Source organism: Anser brachyrhynchus, assembly GCF_964034855.1.
Source record: "Anser brachyrhynchus genome assembly, chromosome: 26".
In the NCBI taxonomy this organism is placed as follows: Eukaryota; Metazoa; Chordata; class Aves; order Anseriformes; family Anatidae; genus Anser; species Anser brachyrhynchus.
The window spans coordinates 6,808,422-6,828,731 of NC_137719.1; the positions used below are offsets into that span (position 1 = coordinate 6,808,422).

Consider the following 20,310-nt stretch of genomic DNA (forward strand, 5'->3'; position numbering starts at 1 on the left):
GCATCCCCCGCTGCCAGACTCCGACAGGCCGGGTGCTCCCAGAAGCAGCCCACTTGGACACAGGCCCCAGCTCCAGCTCAGGGCACCCACTGCAGCGCATTCTCATAGCAGCAGGAAGCAGAAACCCACAGACTCAGCACAGTCATTGCTTGCACTTCTAAGGGAAATTGAAACCATAAAGCAGCACACAATCCCTTTACATTAGTCCCAGGCACCTAAATCACCACCACAAGCTGCTCCTGGACCTGCAGGTGAGACATGTCCCTTGCTGCAGCACTCTCTTCCCAAATCACCTGGTTTCCCTGTTTAGCATCCTGCTATTTGGGGCAGGCACCTGGGCGCCAGCACCAGGCAGGTGCCACCACTCCTCTTCCTTTGCACGCTTTTCTCCCCACCTGCCGCACACCCCCAGGCCAGCGCTCTTTCACCAGGAACCCCCACTGCAGGCAGCTGAGCCTCATCCTCACCCCTGGTCCATGATGGGAAGGTCTTCAATTACCATGCGATTAGCACTTAAAGCCATGCTGCAGAAAATAACCAACTTGGATTTTCTTTTAAGTGTTAAATAAAACCAGCTGACCTTCCATTATTTTTTGTTCCTTCCTAATTTTTTTGTTAGATTGCAAATTACAAATTAAAAGTCTTCTCATCTCCATTCCTTCCAGCATAAAGATTGTTATCAATTTCTAAATTTTCTGCCGCCCCCCTCCCCTTTTCTTTTCTTGTATGAAGAGCTGCAGCAGACACAAGCAATTAGTGAAATGAATAAACCAGCAGCTTGCGTGCCCAGATTGGTTATGCCACATAGAGGTGCCATCCTCATTGGACCAGAATGGAAGCTTTTGACTGCTGCACCTGATACTGCACAACAGGAGACGTGCAAAATTCAGAAGCAATTTCTCCCCAGCACCACCATGCTCTCCGCATAAATCATTTCACACGTTATCATCCGGGCAGAGGGCTCGCAAAGAGCCGCTTCTGGCATTCTGACTTGCTCTTAACACACGCAGCGCTAAGGGGGGGCTGAATCTCACCGAGATTCCCTCAAGAGCTGCAATGGAAAACGCAAATACGAGTAACAAAACCAAGGCCCCGAGCTGAGCGAGGCACAGCCGCGGAAGCCCGACCGGGCCGCCCCCGGCTCCCCACGGCTCCGCCGCCGCCGCCCCGCAGCCCCGCGCGTCCGTGGGCGACCCGCGCCACCCCGCGGGCTCCCGGGGCACGGGGCCGGCCCCGCGCGGGGGTCCGGGAGGAGCGGAGCGCGGCGGGGCCCGGTCGGCAGGAGGCACCAGAGGCCGAGGGATGGTGCGGGGGGAGCCGCGGGAGGCCGGCCGGCTCCGGGGCTCGGGGGTCCCGGCCGGAGGTGCGAGCCTCCGAGCGCCAGCTGCACGAGGGGGTTGACTCAAAAGCTGCGGGGTAATTAGGGGCAAAGCGCGTCTCGCTGCTCGTACTGAGGCTGGTGTTTTCCCGCTGTTAAAGGATTCCTCCTTCCGCACGCCTTAGGAAGAGAAAATCGCATTCTGGAGGGGACACGCATAAAGCAGGGGGTTTCCGCTGTCCTGCCGCCGGGCTGCTCTACCGGCCGCCTGCTGCCCCTTCCCCAGCAGCTGCGGGGCGCGGTGCGGCTCCGAGCCCCGGGCCCCCTGGCATGCAGGAACGGCACCCTTCCCGCCCGGATTTTTCTCAGCACGGGTACTGCAGGAGGAGCTCCTCCTGTTTGTAAAGCAAGGTGATCTGTGGGGAATTCCGTTTCCATTCCCTCCCCAAGCCGAAGGGAGGAGCAGGTCAAATGTTTGTTACCCCTCTGGAAGGCAACAGCGCTTCTCTGAGACTGAACTTAAGACATTTTGGTATCTGCAGAGAAACAGTGGCCCTCCTTCACATTGTATGTGCTGCTGGCTTGTCTTCCCTTTAATTCAGTTCTGTAATTGCAGACAATTTGGCTTCTAGACTGTAATCTGATATTTGCACAAAAGTGATACAAGTGTCCTGCCATTAGGTCCTTTTTACTTGGAGGAAACAGTTCAGGTTTTATGAGATGCTTATCAAAGGACAGGACCTCTGGGTCCCCAGCTAGAAATGAGCTATTCTGTTCAGCTGGGGAAGGACACTGGTGTACCTGCCTGGATAAGCAGAGGATGCCTTTCTCTTTCCAGGAGGATCTCGGCCTCTAACAAACATGCCCAGCAGGAGCCAGAAGAGCAGTAGGAGCATAGTTAGGAGAAGCCCCAGGTAAGACAGACAACAGAAGAGGTGTAATCACAGACACTGAGGAGGTTCAAGGATCCATTGTGGGTTGGGAAATACACTGTAGGGATCTGGGGAGGGAGTCAAGCTCTCAGTTGGACCAATCGGTCCGCTCCCCCTGTTTATCAGTTATCAGATTTAGCATTTCATCACTGAGAACAGAACAACCACTCAGGAAAACATGGTGGAACGAAATTAAAATGGTTTTCAGATCTCCCACTGTACAACCTTGCAAATTTTCTGGGAAGACATAGCAGCAGTTTCACAACAGCAGAAAGGCATTTTAAGCACAGAGAGGTCAGCAGAAACAATGCGAAATTTTACAGTCATAAACAGAACAAGAAAATCCATAGCCCATGCTGTGCTGGGACTTGCACAGCCGCTCTACCAAGGAGAGAAACAATAGCTTGTAACTTGCCAGCACGGTACGAATTCCAGACTGCCACCTGGGAATGGTCACTGTGCAGCCGACTGTAAACAGCTACAGAGCGAGGATTATGCACTAAAAACTTTCACCAGCAATCTGGGGGACCAAACACACTGCACAGCTTCTTATTGTGGGGGAAAAGAAGAAAGATAACGTTCGGTTTCATTTGGTTTGTTATTCACTCATCTCCCTCCACCGCTGGAAGGGAAATCCCAGCAGCAAGCTCGAGTCCAGGCAGCACCAGCCCTCCCTGCTGTTTGGCCCCGACTTGCCCACCTCCCATCCCAGCCCTGCAGGGCTCCCACCTCCCATCCCATGCCTCAGCATAAAGGTGATAAATAGGATTCTGTGCAGGGCACATTGGGTTGGATTATTGATGATGCGCACTCCAGCTTTGGGAAGTCCTTGGAAGTCTGGTGTTCATATTTCAGTTGAGATTTATAGCCAGGGGAACAATGTTCTGTTGTAGGAGGGCTTCGCTCTCCCAGCCACACCAGTAATTCTCAGCAGCTTTTTCCTGAGCTCTTTTCTGGCTCCCCACTTTGACTCATTGTCTATTGTTGCTCATCTCTCAAGCGTAACAAGGAAAGCTGTGTACATGCTTTATCCACTGCAAGGGAGTTGCTCTATGCACTGAAATTTCAGTGCTCCGTTCCCTTAACCCCTACACTGCCGTACATGTACACAGGAAAAATGTGGTGAGAACCAGAGCGAGGCAAATAGACGCTCCTTTGCCTCCTTTCCACACTCCTTGCTTAAACATAAAATCCCTTAAAAGTCGTTAATGTGCTCATACAGCACGGTGTTGTGGGGAAGTGCTAGCTTACCCAGAACAGAGCAATGCTGTACAGCACAGCTATGGGGACACATCCCCTGCAGCATCCACCTGAGTGGAGACCACTGTCTGGCCCAATCCTACACTCGGTTGGTTTTGCTAATTCAAGCAGGGTTTTTACTTTCAACCACTCATAACAGGGAGGCTCGAAGTGATCACTTCAGCAGCTGAGACACTTTTACCATCCCTGGCTCGCATTTGAGAACCCCGAGGGTCTGTGGGACCCCAGCAACGTGGGGTCTGCGGGAGCACCAAGCCCCAGGGCAGCACGCAGGGCCCCGGCTCTGCACCAGCAGGGTGGGTGCTGCCTTTATTAATGACAGACCACAAGAGTTTAATTAATCCAATTATTATTCCTGACTGTACTACAGCAAGCAAAAGGAATCCAGGAAAATGTTTTCCTGTGACTAAATTATTGTGAGAAGCTGGCTGTAAACACAGTGTTTGGAGTCCAAATAGCACAAAGCCGAATGTTACCTGTCACAACAAATTGCAAGCCTCGGCCCGTATGTTCTGTGCAGAGCTGGCTGGGGGGAGCAGACACCTGGAGCACTGTTGTTTAGGCAACATAACTGTGTTAATTCTCTAAAGGAGGGGAGAGACTGCAGCCCTCTGCTATCTGGAAAGAATAACATGCAGACAAATCACAGAGCTTTTCTTAATGCTGCCATGATATACAAATAAGAGGCTTAAGTATAATTATAGGTTGTATAATCAGTGTGAATAAAAAAATATGTAGTAATTGATGCCATATTTTATAAATATCCTAACTGTTTAAGAAACTGAAAATGTTTTCAGAAGAAATACTTTAGCATAATGATTATAAAGCCCTTTAATGTGAGTGAGCTGCTTTCTGAAGCCAGTTTTAGATTCAGTCTCATGAACATAAATAGAGTTAATTGCCCTTCTGTGTGAGCTGGATGTTAGCACATTCCAGCAGAGTGTGCATTTTCCAAAGTGCCAATTCCAACACATTCCACCCCATGCAATTTCTGCCTTTTTATGCACAGCACATAAAACGCGCACACATCTGGGCACGGGTAAAGTTAAGTGCTTATTGTAGTGAGCCTTGGAAATGGATTGAGACATCAACTGCCTGCCCATATGTTATTTTGGATACACAAGCGCAAATGTGGCTTTTCTGAATTCACCCCACAAAGAGCACGTTAACGTGCAGATCGGGGCAGTGGGGAGCAGGGAGGCAGCAGAGGCCCAGAGGGTGACACAGCTCTGCCCCTCTTCCCAGCGCAAGCAGCTCCACCACGGGGACAGCACAAGGGGGGGATGCTCACAGGTGGACGCGGGACATCCTTTGCAGAAGGCAAATCCCCAGCCGAACAACTCCCCAGGCAGGATGCTGGCGCTGCTGGGAGAAAGCACATGAGGAAAACCACTGGGTACACGCTGTGCCTTTGCCCTGCTGCACACCCTCCTGCCCCAGCAGGACACAAGGACCGCAGCCAGCACCGCTGTCGGTCCTCTCTACCGGGCCTGTTCTCCCCTGAGCTCCCAGCCCACTGTGATCCCCTCCAGGCCACAGTGAGTTTGCTGAGGGACATCCCTGCCCCAGGCCACACACATTCTCCAGCGGAAAGCTCACTTTCTCTGTGTGACGCACATACTGAGTTATAGATGAAAAATGCAGATGTAAACAGAACTCTGTCGAGAGACCTTACAGAAACAAAGCATTTCTACCTCCAAAAGTAAATAATACCTCAGATTTGGTCCTCCAGGGTGAAAATAGGGCATACTTTTAAAGTAAGACTAAAAATAATCAAAACGTCCCCATTTGGGCACGGATTCGAGGCACAGCACAATGTGCATTCACAACTGCCAAATCACCACTGCAGAGGCGCTTGCACAGCTGACCCATTGCAGAGGGCTGCCCCAGAGCACAGGGCTCCTGGGGCTTGGGTTTCCGCGTTTAATGAGCTGGTGATGAGTGAGCCCTCCCTCAGCCCTCATCCGTTCCTGGACTTCTCCCTGGAGCCATGCAGAACCATTTTAAATCCAATTTCCTCTTACAGATTTTCTGCGGATGGGGGTGACGCGCACTGCTGAGCAAGCACAAGTCCCAGCTCCGCACCACAGCCCCGCTGCCCAGTTCAAGCATCTGTCACCACATGCCACCGCCATGCAAGAGGTGGTTCAATGCACCTCCGCTTCCCTGCGGCTCCATTCCAGCCCAAGCCTTCCACCACCGTAACTGCCAGGCCCGTTACAACCTGCTGCAGTCCCCTTTGCTCTTGTAAATGAGGTGTGCTGCTGTTCAGGCACTTCCCTCCCGATCAACATCGCCTGCCTCTCACACACTGCCACAGCTGGGGATGTGCTGAAGACAGCCTTGTGCCCACTAATTACTTTGGCATGTGGGCAGTGGGCAGACAGCCAGGCTCTGCGTTGAATTAAGCAATTACTCTTCTTGGAATCGCTCTCCTGTCTCTGTGCTTTCACGGCAGCCTTTCTGCAGCAACACTTGAAGGATTCGCTGCTGCATGGTATGTCCCAAGTGCAACATCCAGCGTTCATCCAAACAGAGCCATTTTCCCTGTTCTTAAAGGCCACTGTATAAGGCAGGGCCTTGGTACAGCAATACAATGACTACTCAGCAGCCTGGAGCCAGAAGGGCCCGGCTGGTCACAGTGCCTACTCACATTTGCATCTTGAGCACAGACATGATGCACTCAGCCTTTTCCTTTGCCTGCAGAAGCCTGCGGTGTCCACCTACAGGCTGCTGTAACCATGCGGCCCCTTCAGTTCCCTTCAATCTGCATAGCCCACAAGAAGCTTTGAACCCTGATGCCTGCAAAGGCCTGTGCCTGCTGCCATCGGACCGCCGCGTGCTGCTGCTGAGAGCTCACCGCAGGGTGACCTGTGGTGAGTCAAGGTGAAATAACCGGGCAGCTAAAAATCACCCTCCGGTGGGTCAACACCAGCTGCTAGCACTTGACTGAAGCGTAAAATGTTCACCAAGAGCATGCTGTGACATGGTGCCGCAGTCAAGCTGGAACGCAAAGGGCCAGCAACACCCCAGCTGGGTTCTGCTCTCTTTATAGCTGGACTGCTCTGGACCTGAACAAGGGTTTGTGTTCCCGGTCATCAGCAACCCTGCACTTTAGGGAGGACAACATTATATTTGGCTCCGTGCCTGAGCTAAATGCTGCCCTATCCATCAGCAGTTTGGCTTCTCACTCATGTGATGGGCTTGATCTTGAAACCATCTGTTTTCCCTCAGCTTGCATTCAGCTTTCACTTGGACAGCAGAGGCCTTTCCAGCTACAGCCCCTGGGCATGGGGATGGGGAATCCTCTCCCTTTGCTGCTCTCTGCAGCTGAAAAGCAAGTCTGACTGCAAACACGTGCCAATGAACCTTCCTTTCCAGGTAGAGATGGGTCTGGCAGGACTTGCTATGGAGAAAGACCAGAGAAGTAGCAATGGGACAGAGCTCAGAGGATGCAGTTGGAATGCTCAGGCTGGATCCCTGCAGCAGGGCAGATCCCAAGCAGTTTAGAAATGTTTGGTCTGTGCTAACCTCACACCGAATGGAAAAGGTCTTCAAGTAAAAGGTGCTTGGTCCAGTCTAGGACTCCAGGAAAGAAGCATGCTGTTAGCCGTGGGAAGGAACCTTCAGCAGCGAGAGCCTGTGATGGGTAGTTTTCCTCATGCAGTATTCACTTTAACCTGTCAGTGTGTTTTCTGCTCCCAAACAAATGCAGTCTGGATTTTGTCACCAAAGGGCTCCAGGTGTGCTGGTTGTGGCTTGGGGCTTTGTTTCTTTCCCAGGGAGTGTAACCAATATGGACTTTTCAATGAATTGGTCCTTCCATTCCTCTTTGGGATGCCTTTGCTTGACTTCAAGGCTGTAACTTATTGACAAGTTGGTGTAAACACATTCTGAAAGGCACTAGCAGGCAGCAGTGCCTCTGTGCTGCGCACAGTATTGCACATCTCCGGAGCAGAGATCACCAATGGATCATCGCGTGCCTCAGCTGGGGAGGATGGAGCTGGGCTCTGGACTGCACCTCTCACATTTGCTTGCCTGGCAAACAAGTGGTGAAATCAGGCCACAGGCAGCTTCTTCTGGCCACTGCCCTGTGGTCCCACATCCCCGGCCAGGTCCAACCTCAGCAGGCTGTCGCCAGGACAGTTTCTCGCATCTCAGAAGAGGCTGATCCCCGGGTTCTCAGGAAAGCCCATCAGCCTGGCAGGAGGGGATCTGGTACACCTGGTAGTCCTTGCTTGAGGGCCCTCTCCACCAAACTGGAGTTTTTTCTGGGACCTGGCTCCTGGAAGCTGGGCGGCAGTGCAGGGCAGAGGGAAGGAGCTGTGCAAATCCAGTCTCCTTCCTGGGGACCACTCAGAGTTCGCCGGCTGAGCCGCACCAAGCCAGCTCCAAAAATCCTCATAAATGAGCTGCACAACCCTGTGCACCCCTAGTGCTGCAAGAGGGAAAAAAAAGCTTTTCCTGCAGATGTTTCCCATTCACTGGGACAAATTTGGACCTGGTATAAGCCAGAGCAATGCACAGAGGAGCTATATTAGAAACAGCCTCCCGTGCTGACACCCAGCTCAATAACTCCTGTCCAACCGGGTGGGGACGCCATGTGATACCCCTTCAGTCTCTCAGGAGCTTATCGCGCCAAGTCTGCGAGATCAGGTGAGGTACCATATAGTGATGATAACGAAAACCAGCTGCCGGCGAAGCGTCTGGAGACAGCAGCAAACTGTCAGGCTCGGGATAAGCAGCGTCTCCGAGAGCACGGAGACAAGATAGCTGCATCTCCGGGAGGGCCCCGCAGAGGTCACTTCGCAGGAGCGGATGCGGAGGAGGTTTTCGTGTTAACCCTTTGCTTGGCTCGGCATGGCGCCGGTCAAATTCAGGTCGCCACCAGCAACCGCCGAACGCCGCCAGCCGCCCGGGCCCCTCCTCGCTGCCCCCGCCGCCGCCAGGGGGCAGCCGCCGCCCGCGCTGCGGGGCCCGGCCCCGGCCCCGGCCCCGGCCCCGCTCCCCCCGGCCCCGGCCCCGGCCCCGGCCCCGCTCCCCCCGGCCCCGGCCCCGGCCCCGGCCCCGCTCCCGCCGGCCCCGCTCCCGCCGGGCCGCTCGGTGCCGTCGCTCAGCGCTCCTCTGGTAGAAGGGGGTCGCTTATCCTGGCTCCTGCAGCTGATCCTGAGCGACCGCACAAAACGCTGCCCGAAAGCGGCTCTCCCCCCTGCTCGTTGCCTTTGAGGGGGGGTTGTGAGAGCGATCGCTGGCTGTCCTGCTCTAAACCACAACAGCGACTCATGGAGAAACCAGCGCGCCCGTCCCGTCCCGGGCATGCCCCCACTGGCAGCAGCCACTCAAGCCGTTAAACTGCATTTTTGGGAGCACCACCAGCTGCCCAGCCCAACTTCAAGAGAGCCCATCGGCACGGAGCAGGCAGGCAGCCCAGCTAGCAGCTCTGGAACCAGCTGAGTTTAAAGCAGCTCAGCCAGATCAGACAGAGCACCCAGTTCTGTCCAAGAGTCCTACCAAAGCTAGGGAGCATAAAAGAAACTTCAGTCCACAGAAATAAATCGGGAACCTTGAGCCCAGACACAACCAAGCTCTTTAAGAGCTTTAGGGCTGGCAGAAACCCTCCCTGCACTTTGCTTTCTGAATTATGGTACCCATTGTTTTGACAGATCAGTGATTTCCAGTGTCTGCCCGAGCTGTGAGATCTCTCAGAAAGGCACTGTCACTTCTCACCTAGTTTCACAGCATTTGCTGTCTTTCCAAAACCAGCAGCCAGCACCCGCATTGTGACGCCCTTGGGTAGGGACTTTCCTTTCATTGGCTTTATCCCTGCGCAACAGCAGCAATGGAGCAGAGAGAACAACATCAGCCCTTTCCTGCGAGGAAAGGCAGCCGCCTGCCCAGCTGTGCTGTCACGGCTCATCTCATGCCCCAGAGGCTTGAAGAACCTGCCCTGCCCTGGGCACAGTCCAGCTGATCCTCGCTCAGCCAGGCAGCCTGCAGGGCTCTTGAGCTGCTAGAAGCCCTACCCCATCCAAAGACCTTTTTCCTCTTTGGCATCTGCATCCCAGCACTGGTGGCATTTGTCCTCAGCCAGCAGGTGACTGAACAGCCCCCAGGGCACATCAAGTCACATACTGTAAGACAGCAACTCCGGGCTTCACTGGAAACACACTTTTTAACCTCCAGATGCATTTGGGATCATCCAAGGGGCTGCTGTTGGCACAGAGCCTGGTGGTTTGGCAGATACAACTCTAAAGAAAAAGGGGAGGAGGGAACTGGTGGAAAAATGTCCCCTCCAGTCCTCTTGTTGAATTAAACCACATGTATATTTTTAAAATACAGCGGAAAGGAACAACTCTCCGGCACATGTTTGAGAGCAGTGTCTTATTTCAGAGATTTCAAAAAATTAGTGGCTGAATACTGAAACAATATAGCCTTTAGATGGAGGGCATTTGGAAGTGATTAACAAGCCTGAACTCATGCATTCAAAATAAAAAGTTAGTACCTCACGCTGGTAACAACTGTCAGCTACTAAAAATCTGAGGAGGGGGGAAGAAATCAAAATCAATCCTGCATAATCTAATGCTCTAAGCCAGCGGGAGACCACTAGCAAGCATGCCAGCCCATGCCTTCCCCAGGCGCATCGCCCCAGGCCTTGCGGCCGCCCGTACCCCACACCCCATCTCGCCCATGCTGCGCCCCCGGGGTGAGCAGAGCCCAGCAGCCTCATCCCGCGGGAGCTGTCGGAAGGAGCATGACCTTGGCAAGACTCTGCAGGAGCAAGCGAGGGGCTAAGCAGCAAGGCTGGGCTTTGCAAGGAATTGTCTGCTTCCACTCCCGGCCTTCCTGTCTTTTAAGTGATAATAAAAAATGAAAACCTGCCCAAAAGTAGCTGCGCTGCGTCCCGAAGGAAGCCCTGCCAGCTGAGCACTGGGATGTAAATGGTGCAGGAAGGAGCTCACCGTCCCTTTGAACATTAAAGCCTGCTCGGCTTTTCAGTGACTGCTCAGCTGAGCAGCAAGAAACTAAAGGGATCCAGTGCTGCGTTGGTGGTATCAAGATCAAACAGTAGAGCAAAACTTACACCTCCTGCTATAATGCAGAAGCTGCTTCTCCGGCACAGTCCGGAGCTTTCCTGAGAACACAGCAAGACGGGGCTGTGCACGCTCACTGCTGCCTTTCTGCGGGGAAGGGGAAAGAAAGCAGCCCCGTGGCCAAGCACTTAGCAAAAACTAATTGCTCAGTAATGATCTTCCAATGGGCCCATGAAAAATGCTTTGAATTTCCATTACTCCACACATCTGGGCCAGCAGTTTAACAGCACATCCGTGCGTGTGAAACCTGATGAACTGGCTGCAGATGGGTCTGCATGGATGTCAAGGAGGAGATTTCCTGGATCTTGCATCACCATCCTACAACATCACAGCCCAGCACAAAGGTGGAACAAGCTAGGCTTTACTTTCTAAGCCCAAATGCCCAAGACTCCACTAAGACCAAAGTGAAATCTGGTTTTTGTCTTGGGTTGGAGGCACAAGCTTCCCGATTGCTCTGCAGAATGACATGGGACAGCCAGGAATTGGGTGAGCAGTCAAGCTGCCCGGTGAGAGGCCTTAGAAGAGCACAGAAAGGCAGTTCCCACTAATCCCATCCAGGCAGAAAGATTTTATGAGCTTCTTCTCTGCCTCACCGTGATCAAAGACAGAAGGAAACAGACAGGAAATACATTTCTTTAAGAGTCCTGCAGCCATCAGCTGGCAAGACCACATGAACCTGCTTTAGGGCTGGGTCTCCCCTCAGGAGCATCTTCCCCATGCAGTTTGATTGCACAGCCTTGGTGCCTACTTGGGAGCCAAGCTCCAAGGCCCTGGTTTACAGGCAGATGGGGATTTAGACAGCTGCAGCTGGAGGGGACTGCTGGGGACACGTCCATCTTGCCTCCGCACCCAGGGCTGGTGTCCCAGCTGAGGTCGGGGTGCACCCAGGACTGCCCACCCCGCCCCAGCACACCCAGTCCCACAGACCCCATGCACAAGCCAGAGGGGAGGCGGTGGGATCGGGGCAGGATGCCACAGCACACCCCGGCCAGGACAGGGCTGCTCTACATTGTGGTCACGAGCTGCACAGACATGAGCTTCCCCACGTCTCACGTCTGAGACCTTAAAGAAAAATAGACGTTTTGAATTTGCTTCAGTAGAAAGAAATGTTGGTAACATGACCAACATCTGGGAGCTTAAAATGAAACCAGACTGTTCCTCCACTGCAAGAAGTGAACATCCTCGGCACAGGGAGCCTGGCAGCCTGTGTCACATACCAGCAGGGCCACGGGGACACGCCAGAGGCTCCTGCCCCTGTGCCAGGAGCCTCAGCCTGAGCAGCTGCTGTCCCCCAAAATGGGACAATGTCCTGGACTGGCCTGCAGCTTACCTAGGCTGCGTTCCCCGTCATGCGCTTTTTCGCTGCCTTAACCAAGATTTGTGTGCTGCCACACACTTGCACACTGGTAGTGCTGTCAGAGGCAGAAGACATTTAGCACCCTCAGAGCAGGCCAGATGCACTGGCAGAGCCATCCCAAAACCCCCTGCTTGGCCAGACCAAGCTCCCCAAAGCCCTGAGCTGTCCCCATCCCAGACAACTTCCCCTGGGCACCTCTGGAAAGAGGACCCCATTGAGGGTCCCTCATAGTCCCTTCTCTGCCCCCCACCAAGCCTGACAGCTCCCTCCAGCACACACCTGCAGACAGTGACTGGTGTCCACAGATACAGACAAACACAACCTGATAGCAGCACACAGCACCCCGCTGCTTCTGGGTGAGAGATGCTCACAAAAACCTTGCACACTGTCGCATGCCTTTTGTTATGCCAGCCCATGTGGCTCTGCAGGACTAGTGGTCAGTAAAGGAGAGGCTTCCAGCAGCAAGGCACAGAGCAACAGCTGCCACATACTGCGCGCTTCACACCCATGCCACAGTTGCCTCCCTTTTGCTCTAAATTTGCACTTTTGCCTGTTGCCTCAGAGTTTCCCATTGTGCCCAAAGAATTAGACTCTTCAAAATCTGGCCCAGGGGCAGCCCCATGTTTGTTGTCTGAATGCACTGGGAACAGGGAGAGCATTTGCACACCAGCAAGGAGACCAGCTGCCAGGACCTGGACCTCATGGTATCTCCTGGCAATGGCATTTGTCTCTTTCCCACTCTCACAGAGAGGAGCTGCTGCCTCCTGTGGTCCCACGCATCCCTCCACCTCTCCCCAAAGATGAGAATCCATGTCCAAGTAGAGGAGCACACTGTGGGGAATAGGTGGTGGTGCTGCACAGAAAGCTCTCCGAGCCAGGGGATCCAGCTCTTGCTAATCTGCTAGAGCTGAAGCATGAGTAGCTTTCTTAGCCAGAAGGCAGTGAATGCAATTCTGATTCCACTCAGGAGCATTGCTGAGCACAGATCATTATTATTATTTTCTTGTTTCTTTAATGGTGTTGAACATGCTCGGAGACCCTTAATCACAGAGGAGATTACAGCAGACTCCCAGAGGGCTAACGAATCAGCCAAGGAAGGCCAAGAATAGCTGTGCTGACAGCGCTCTGCCAGGCGGCTCACAGCCAGCCAGGAGCAGCCCCGGGGGGCCGGGGGAGCAGCCCCTCGCTGCACCCCAGCAGGGCTCCCACCACACTACGGGAGGGTGGAAGAGGTCGGGGGTGAGCCTCCCGCAGCGCTGCTGGATGCAGGATGCCCACTCTGCATTCCCAGGCCTGATGTCTGCTCCCCGAGCATGTTCCCCAGAGCTGCCCCAGGTGTCCATCCATCCATCCCTGCCATCAGCACCAGCTGTGGGGCCAGGAAAGACAAAGAGGCACCGTTTTGTCCCGCGCCACGCGGGCTGTGCAGCAGGGGCTGCTCGCTGGCTTGGGAGAGGTACTGAACCCCAGCAGCTCTCCTGCAGCCATTCGCCCCTTTTAGGGGACTGCAGTGCTTTGAGCACTGTGTTGGGGACAGTTTTTGTGTTTGAGCGCGCTGTAAAGCTGTGCTTGTAAGCAGCAAAACATTTCTAAATGCGCCTCGGCAGGCCATCACAGAGCTCCCGCACCCCAGGTCTGCTCTCTCCAGCTCTGCGGGGCTTTTGTGGGGGAAACACAAGGCTGCCTCTTCACAGAGCACACAGCATTTTCCCTTGATATCAATCTCATGGTTTGTCCTTTAATTTTGTACAAATAAAATAAAAAAGATGAATATTTTAAGTGAAATATGTTCCTTTGTATGACACAAGGAATTATGAATTGATAAAGATTTCCTATTATCTTTTAAAATCTACCACGCCAATCCTTCAGCAAGGCTCTACACGTAATTGCAAGCAGATGTCTTTCTCTGCTGACACGTTAAATAGAAGCAGAAAGACCCACTGCTATCTCCCATCAACAATTTGCACCAGAGCAGAGAACAGATTTTCACAGAACAGAACCGCTGGAGGAGAAGGGAGATTAAGTTCCTACAGACCGGGCGTCTAAACAGTACAGCAAAACAAGGCAGCTCGGGAAAACAATGAGCTCTAACAGTCCCTAATCCCAAAGTAACCAAAAGCTTTTGTGAAGGAAAATGAATTTGCTGAAACCAATACTGCCGGAGTCCAAAGAGAGTTTAGAGACTGAGGTAATGCGCTGCAAAGGCGAGATTATCCAGCCAGCGGCTCCGTACACTGGCGCTCCGCGCAGCGCCCGTACGCCAGGCTGCCCACAGACGTCTGTGCTGCCCGGCGTCCGTCCTGGGACCTCCGCCCCTTCTCCCACCCTGCTGAACCCAGCAAGGCAGCTCCGAGCTGCTGACCCAGGGCTGGTGTGGCTGCTTCCAGCCCCCCTCTGCCCCCCATTAGCCCTGCTCCCAGGAAGGAGCGGGGCTCCCCGGCCCCCGGGGGTGGAGGCCGCAGGGCCGGAGCCTGCCCCCGGCCTGCAGCGGAGGCCCTCAGGCCGAGCCGAGTCCCGGCTGCTCCACAGCAGCCCGGGAATTATCAATAGAAGTGGAAGTGACAGGGTGTTTAGCAAACATTAAACCCAGGAAGCTTAAAAGGTCTTTCAGGATTATTAAATAAACATTTAGGGTGAGTGAGAGGGAAGAATATGAAATGGTGAAGAAATTGTAAACACTCTGGAGAAGGCGGTTAGGGGCTACAGTAATTCAGCTGGGCAGCACAATGTTTAATAATTAAAGTAGTATCACCCATAATTATGCCTCAGCTCTCTGGCAGGTATTAACTCAGGGGGAGACACTTTTATAAACATTTAGCCTAGTATTAACATTTTATTGAGACGATTTAACATGAAACCTTACACATGCCATCTCGGCTGCCCGCAGTCGCCACATGCCTCTCTCAGACCTGGGCTGGCAGCAGATCCACGGCCCCAGCCCCACACCACGGGATGCTGAGAAGGTCCCATCCCCATAGGGGCTCAGCTGAGCCCATGGCCCAGGGTGGTGGGGACAGCACGACCCTCAGCACCACGCACGCTCTGTGCTGCTCCGGCAGCGCTGCCCCTCACCCTGCCGCACTGCGCCCCTTTACGGTTTTTGGGGGGGTTCAGCTTCCACGTCCCAACATCTCCCAGGAGTGTGAGCACCCCCTTAGAGCTACCTGCAGAGTTTCCTGGCAGCAGCTTGGGAAACCCTAAGTAATGGGATTTTATTTGGTACAGAGCATCTTGCCCAGCAAATAAACCCATGGCTTTGACTTAAAAAGCAAATCAAACCTGGGTCTGCAGATCCGCTCCTCCTGATGTGCATCGTATTAGACACCATTGCCAAAATTAATGACCCTCAAAACCGAAAAAGCCTAGCATTCATCTCAGTCAGTTTTACCCTCAGAAACAAGGCTTGAGATTAACTGTTACTCCCCAGTTTAAGCCCACTTTAGATCACACATGGCCACATACTAAATTGCCTTGGACCTTCCACAAACAAGCTCAGTCTTCTCCAAATCCATGATTTACCCCTGCTGTGCAACAACTAAGGAGACCATCTGGGCTGGGTGTGATCACCCACCCTGGAGGACAGCTGGTTTAAAGGCATCATTTGCTTTGGCTAAAGGAATTGTAGTTCATTCTTTGTGTAGTCTAACGTAGTTATGAGCACTGTACGTGAGAGCCTGTGCACATGCTTGCCTGCCTGCCAAAGACAAATGCCCCAATCTCTCCATTTCTTTTCAAGAAACAGTGGAGACTTGCTCTCCACAATCCTGCTGGGGCTATAATTTATTAATACACAGCACCACCCCTTCTAGCAAATTAATCTCTCAACCACATTAACGACTCAAGAGTTTGGTGAAGGTCAGACTGAGATAGTGAATCTCAAAGGCGTAGGTTGCAAACAGTAAAACATTCCCCAAGCTGAACTAAACAGAACACTTTTAGTGACTGTACCAAGGTACCTTCACATTTAGGATTCCTGGCAGCAGTGTGGGACCAGCAACGGGACCAGCTGGTTGCCATCAGCACTGAAACAAGGGCACAAGCACCCAGAAAACCTGTCAACATATCTGTTTTTGTTATCTTCCTTTCTTATTATTTGTGAAACACTCCTTGCTGAGGCACAAATGGCCCATCAGTACCTGTTCTGTGGCAGCTGTCTGGCACATGGACTGAGGTCTCAGAACATCCCATTCTGGCCATCAGGACCCATAAACTTGGATCTGTGTGGACAAGAGCCTAGAGGAAAGGTCAGCATTTCAGTGCTCCACAGTGCAGGACAGGGCTGTCGCTGACAGCAGCCCCATGAGGGACACCACCTTGGCAGGGACCCTGCCAGCAGCAGGGACAGCCAGAGCACTTTGTCAGGGCACAGGCTACCGTTTAGGAAGCACTTCGTGACAGGGCCACTTGGCTTCCTCACACAAAAGCGGGGAGTTGCACACCCTAGGGTGATCTGAGATTCATGGGTGCAGTAGGGACAGGCAAGTCAGAGCATCCTCCCCAGGCACACGCCGGGTCAGGGCAGAGCACACCACCGAGGCCGCTTTGTGCGATGTGACTCACAGCCATCGCATGGTGCTTTCTATTGCTCCCAGCAGATCTTTCTTCTGTAAACTGGGTCCAACCCACACAGTGCAACCACAGAGGGTCTCAAACCAAGCGGCTCCCTGCACGTATAGGTGGGAGTGGAGAGCCGGGTCCCGCAGGTGGCCAGAAGCCCCAGCCCATGCTGGCTGCCATCAGGTATGGCTCCTTCCAGACACATCCTGGCTTTCCTCCGTCTCCTTGCCAGAGCAATGACTTGGCAACCGTCTCCTGTTTGTCTCTAAAGGAAAAATGTTACCAACACCAGCGAATTTCCAGGCTGTGCACATTTCTGCAGAAAAGCGGGACTGTTTGCTGATTGCTCGCGGCTCTCCGGATCTTGGCAGGCTGCAAGCAGCACCCACTGTGCAGCAGAGCGCTGATGCCCCCGCGCTGGCAGGAGCAGACAGATCCATCACGCCGATGTGCCGCAAGGAGACAGGGCCAGGCCTCCTGCGGGCTCTGGCAGCCGCTGGCACCTCCTGTGCCCCAGAGCCAGGGGTGCAGCAGACCCCATGCCAGCGACGGAGACAGCATTCTTGTGGCAGGCGGCCGGTCCAGAGGAGATTCCAGCCTCCGCCGGGAAGGTCTTGGAACAAAGCTCTCATTTTCCAAAGGCTGGGAGGCTTCCGCAGCGCAGCCGGCCACCCTGACAGGTCGACCTGCAGCTCGCCCTGTGTGGCTCTGCTCGGGGAAGCTGCACACTGCAGAGCCCCTGGGCCCCACACATGGGGCGAAAGGTCTCAAACGAGTGGAGGAGCCAGCCAGACCCCCTGCCCCCCTCCTGAGAGGGGCATTCAAATGTGACTTGATCATCTCTAGACTATAAAAGGGGTAGCATGATCAGGGGCTCAGGTGGAGTCAGCTAGGAAATAAAAAGTCTGAGCCCTAGCAAAACAGATTGCTAAAGCACTTGCAAAAGATCCTGGAAGACTTTTTCCCCTACTTCAACTAATGGAGGACTTTCTCTGCAGCAGGGCAGTTGCAGCATGTACAGGGCTTGGCTGGGCATTTCTTGGCTGAAATGGAAAAAAGAGACTGTGCGTCAGGGAATAATGGTTTCCAAACACAGCTCTGGCCTTGGGGTGGAGATTGACTTTAATTACGTGTGTGCGCATCCTTCCTAAGGGTCATCCAGCACGGCTCACTGAGAAAGCAGCAGCCACTGAAACGCCACGCAGCATTTTCCCTGTAACATTACTGGGGCAGAAGGAAAGGGTGTTTCTGATGCTGCCCGTGGATGCGCTCACAACCCACAAACCCTTCCCTGCCTGCGCAGAACGTATCTGCAGGGCAGCGTGCTCCTCCCAGCTCCTCGGGGAGGAGTGATGCCCACACAAGTGCAGTTGCTCAGGCGGGAGGCAGGAGCAGGGCGAGCAGAGCAGCTCTTCCCACGTCCGTGTGCCCTCCCATGGCTCAAGGCTCACTCAGACAGAGCTGGGAGCTTGGTATTCATTTATCCTTGATGGATCTTTTTTCCACAAAAGTGTCTGAAAGGAAAGGAACCATTTCTCTCCCACTTCCTGTTCTGTTCATCATCTCAGGACATTACAAGCTCCCTGTCTGTGCTCTGTACATCTCTCTCAGGCTATGCTTTGTGTGGCCACATGAAGCAAGACACCCTTTGCTTTACGAGGTTGGAGCATAAACATCCTTCCCAATTGTAAAAAAAAAAAAAAAAAACACCTACACAGCTCTCTACCACTCCTGTAGGACATCAGATCCTCAGTCAGAAGTGTGAAGGGAGACAGTTGGCATTTTGCGACTTCAGGCTGCATCAGCACATGTCCTAGCAAAAGCTGAGCACCACCAAAACAGAGGAGGGCTTTGATGGGAACTGCTGTTAAACCCTGCCTGGAGGGCAGCAGCGCTGCACCAGGACCAGGAAAACACAAAGCATTTTCCCTTCCAGACACTGTCACCAGGCTGCCAGAGCAGCTGGGGCACATCACCTCCCCATCCTGCGCAATATTAATAGAGCTCCACGTCAGACACACCAGGCTGGTATCTGCTCTTCTCCAGGAGAAGAAATCCTCCCTAATTGCTCAGCTGCTCTTTCCAGCCACGCATTCCCCAGCAGGGGTCAAAGCAGAACACAGACTGCCAGTGACATAAAAAATTAATTGTGGGATAGATGATGACTTTTGTATAGCATAAAAAGAAAACTGTATTTGTTTAAAACGTAACTACAAACTGAAGGCCAGAAACTCAATTAACAGGCAATGCTCAACAGAAAGAATGCTGGAGCAAACAAGATAAACATTATTGGGAGGATAAATTGAGTCACAAGAGGATGATATTTTACTTTATGCAAGATTCATACTTCAGACAAGCCCAGAGCAGGCTGTTAGCAAGCCTGAGGCCCTTGTCCTCCCAGTTAGCTGCTGCAACCCTCAACCAAGTTAGAAGCAGTTTCCTATGGGGGACAACACACAGGCATGATAGATGCACTTCTGTGCAAGACCCAAGCATCACCGAGTCTCGTTCTCAGCCTCTTGAATAGAGAGATTCATCTCCGAGTTGACAATGGGAGCCTAAAATGAAGCACATTCAGGGGTCAGCAAAGATCTGAAGTTCTGCCCTAACTTGAGGCATTTCTTTCCACCACCAGCATTCAGCACACGGAATGTTCTGCCCAGTCCTAACGTCACTGAAAGCATTCACACAGACAGGGTGTACGCAAAATAGACCTGAAATTCAGCCCCCGTTTGTTATATGGAGCAGAGCCTTGTAAAGCAAAAGGATGATACATCTGACTCGAGATAATACAGTCACAGCACAGCACCCCACAGACAGCACGTTCCCCTCCTCAAGCACCCCACGGTCCCCAGTGAGGCAGAAAGGGACGATGTATCCCAGCAGAGAGGCGCGTCTTAGGCTGAGATTTACTTGAACACTGTAACATAAATAGAACTCATGATAACAATCAGTATTTGAACAAATTCTAGCGTAACATACATCCTCAAACTGCACAAATGCCAGTCTTCCTGCTCCCAGGGACCACTAAGTCGGCAGATACCCAACTTCTGATTTAAGCAGTCTTTCATGCTTTCCTGTATCAATAAGTGTTTGTTTGCTCCTCCATACAAACCTGCACAAGCATAACTCTCATTTCACACATCTTTTCCCCACAGTTTACGCTTACCACATTTCAAGCCTCGGTAACCTTCTCTTCGGGGAGAGCAAAACAGCTACGAGGAGAGCACACATACCCACATGCAACAGTCAGCTACGAGTCTTGCTTTCTACGTGAGCTAAAAATACTCCAGGAATTAACAGTTTTCTTTTCTAATCAAGTTTTACCAGAAGCTAGTAAAAGAACTGCTTGTAAATTTTTGATAAACACATTGACTACCTTCCTGCATCTCTGCAAACCTGGTGCTTATGCTTTAATCCATAATTACAGAAAAAGCCACAGTGAAACTCCAGCAGCAGGAAGTCACGGAGGAAAAAGCTCAGCCTTAATCCTGGCTTCACCCACCCAACTACCCCAGACACCGAGCCTGAACCATGAGGAAGACAGCGGAGCGGAGCGGCAGGCCTTACCTGCTCTCATGGTCACATCATACTGCTCCGGGGGGTGATGTCTCTGGCCAGAAGCACCATGAAGTGAGAGCTCCCCACTTTCCCCCAGCTATCAAACCTCTCCCAGGCACCTGACCCCCAGCCCAGGCTTTAATGCCTTCATACCAGCTGGTTGTTTCTCAAATGATGGGTGGGTGATTGCTTTGATCAAAGTAACTGAGCGCTGCAGCCGGGACTGCCTGGCTG

General features: G+C 52.9%; 1 protein-coding gene across 4 annotated transcripts in view; it reads right to left on the minus strand.

The window, feature by feature from the left end:
* ZMAT4 (zinc finger matrin-type 4) overlaps nucleotides 1–20,222 on the minus strand; it is a 99,688-nt gene extending 79,466 nt beyond the window's left edge. Inside the window, exon 1 of one of the 4 annotated variants that reach the window (XM_080568751.1) lies at nucleotides 20,086–20,222. The gene's annotated coding sequence lies outside the window, so the exon portion shown is untranslated. Of the gene's footprint in view, nucleotides 1–1,451; nucleotides 8,407–9,237; nucleotides 9,262–20,085 lie in introns of those variants that run through there. The other 3 variants (XM_080568752.1, XM_080568750.1, XM_080568748.1) reach the window with 3 other exon arrangements.
* Between the last annotated feature and the right edge of the window lie 88 nt (nucleotides 20,223–20,310).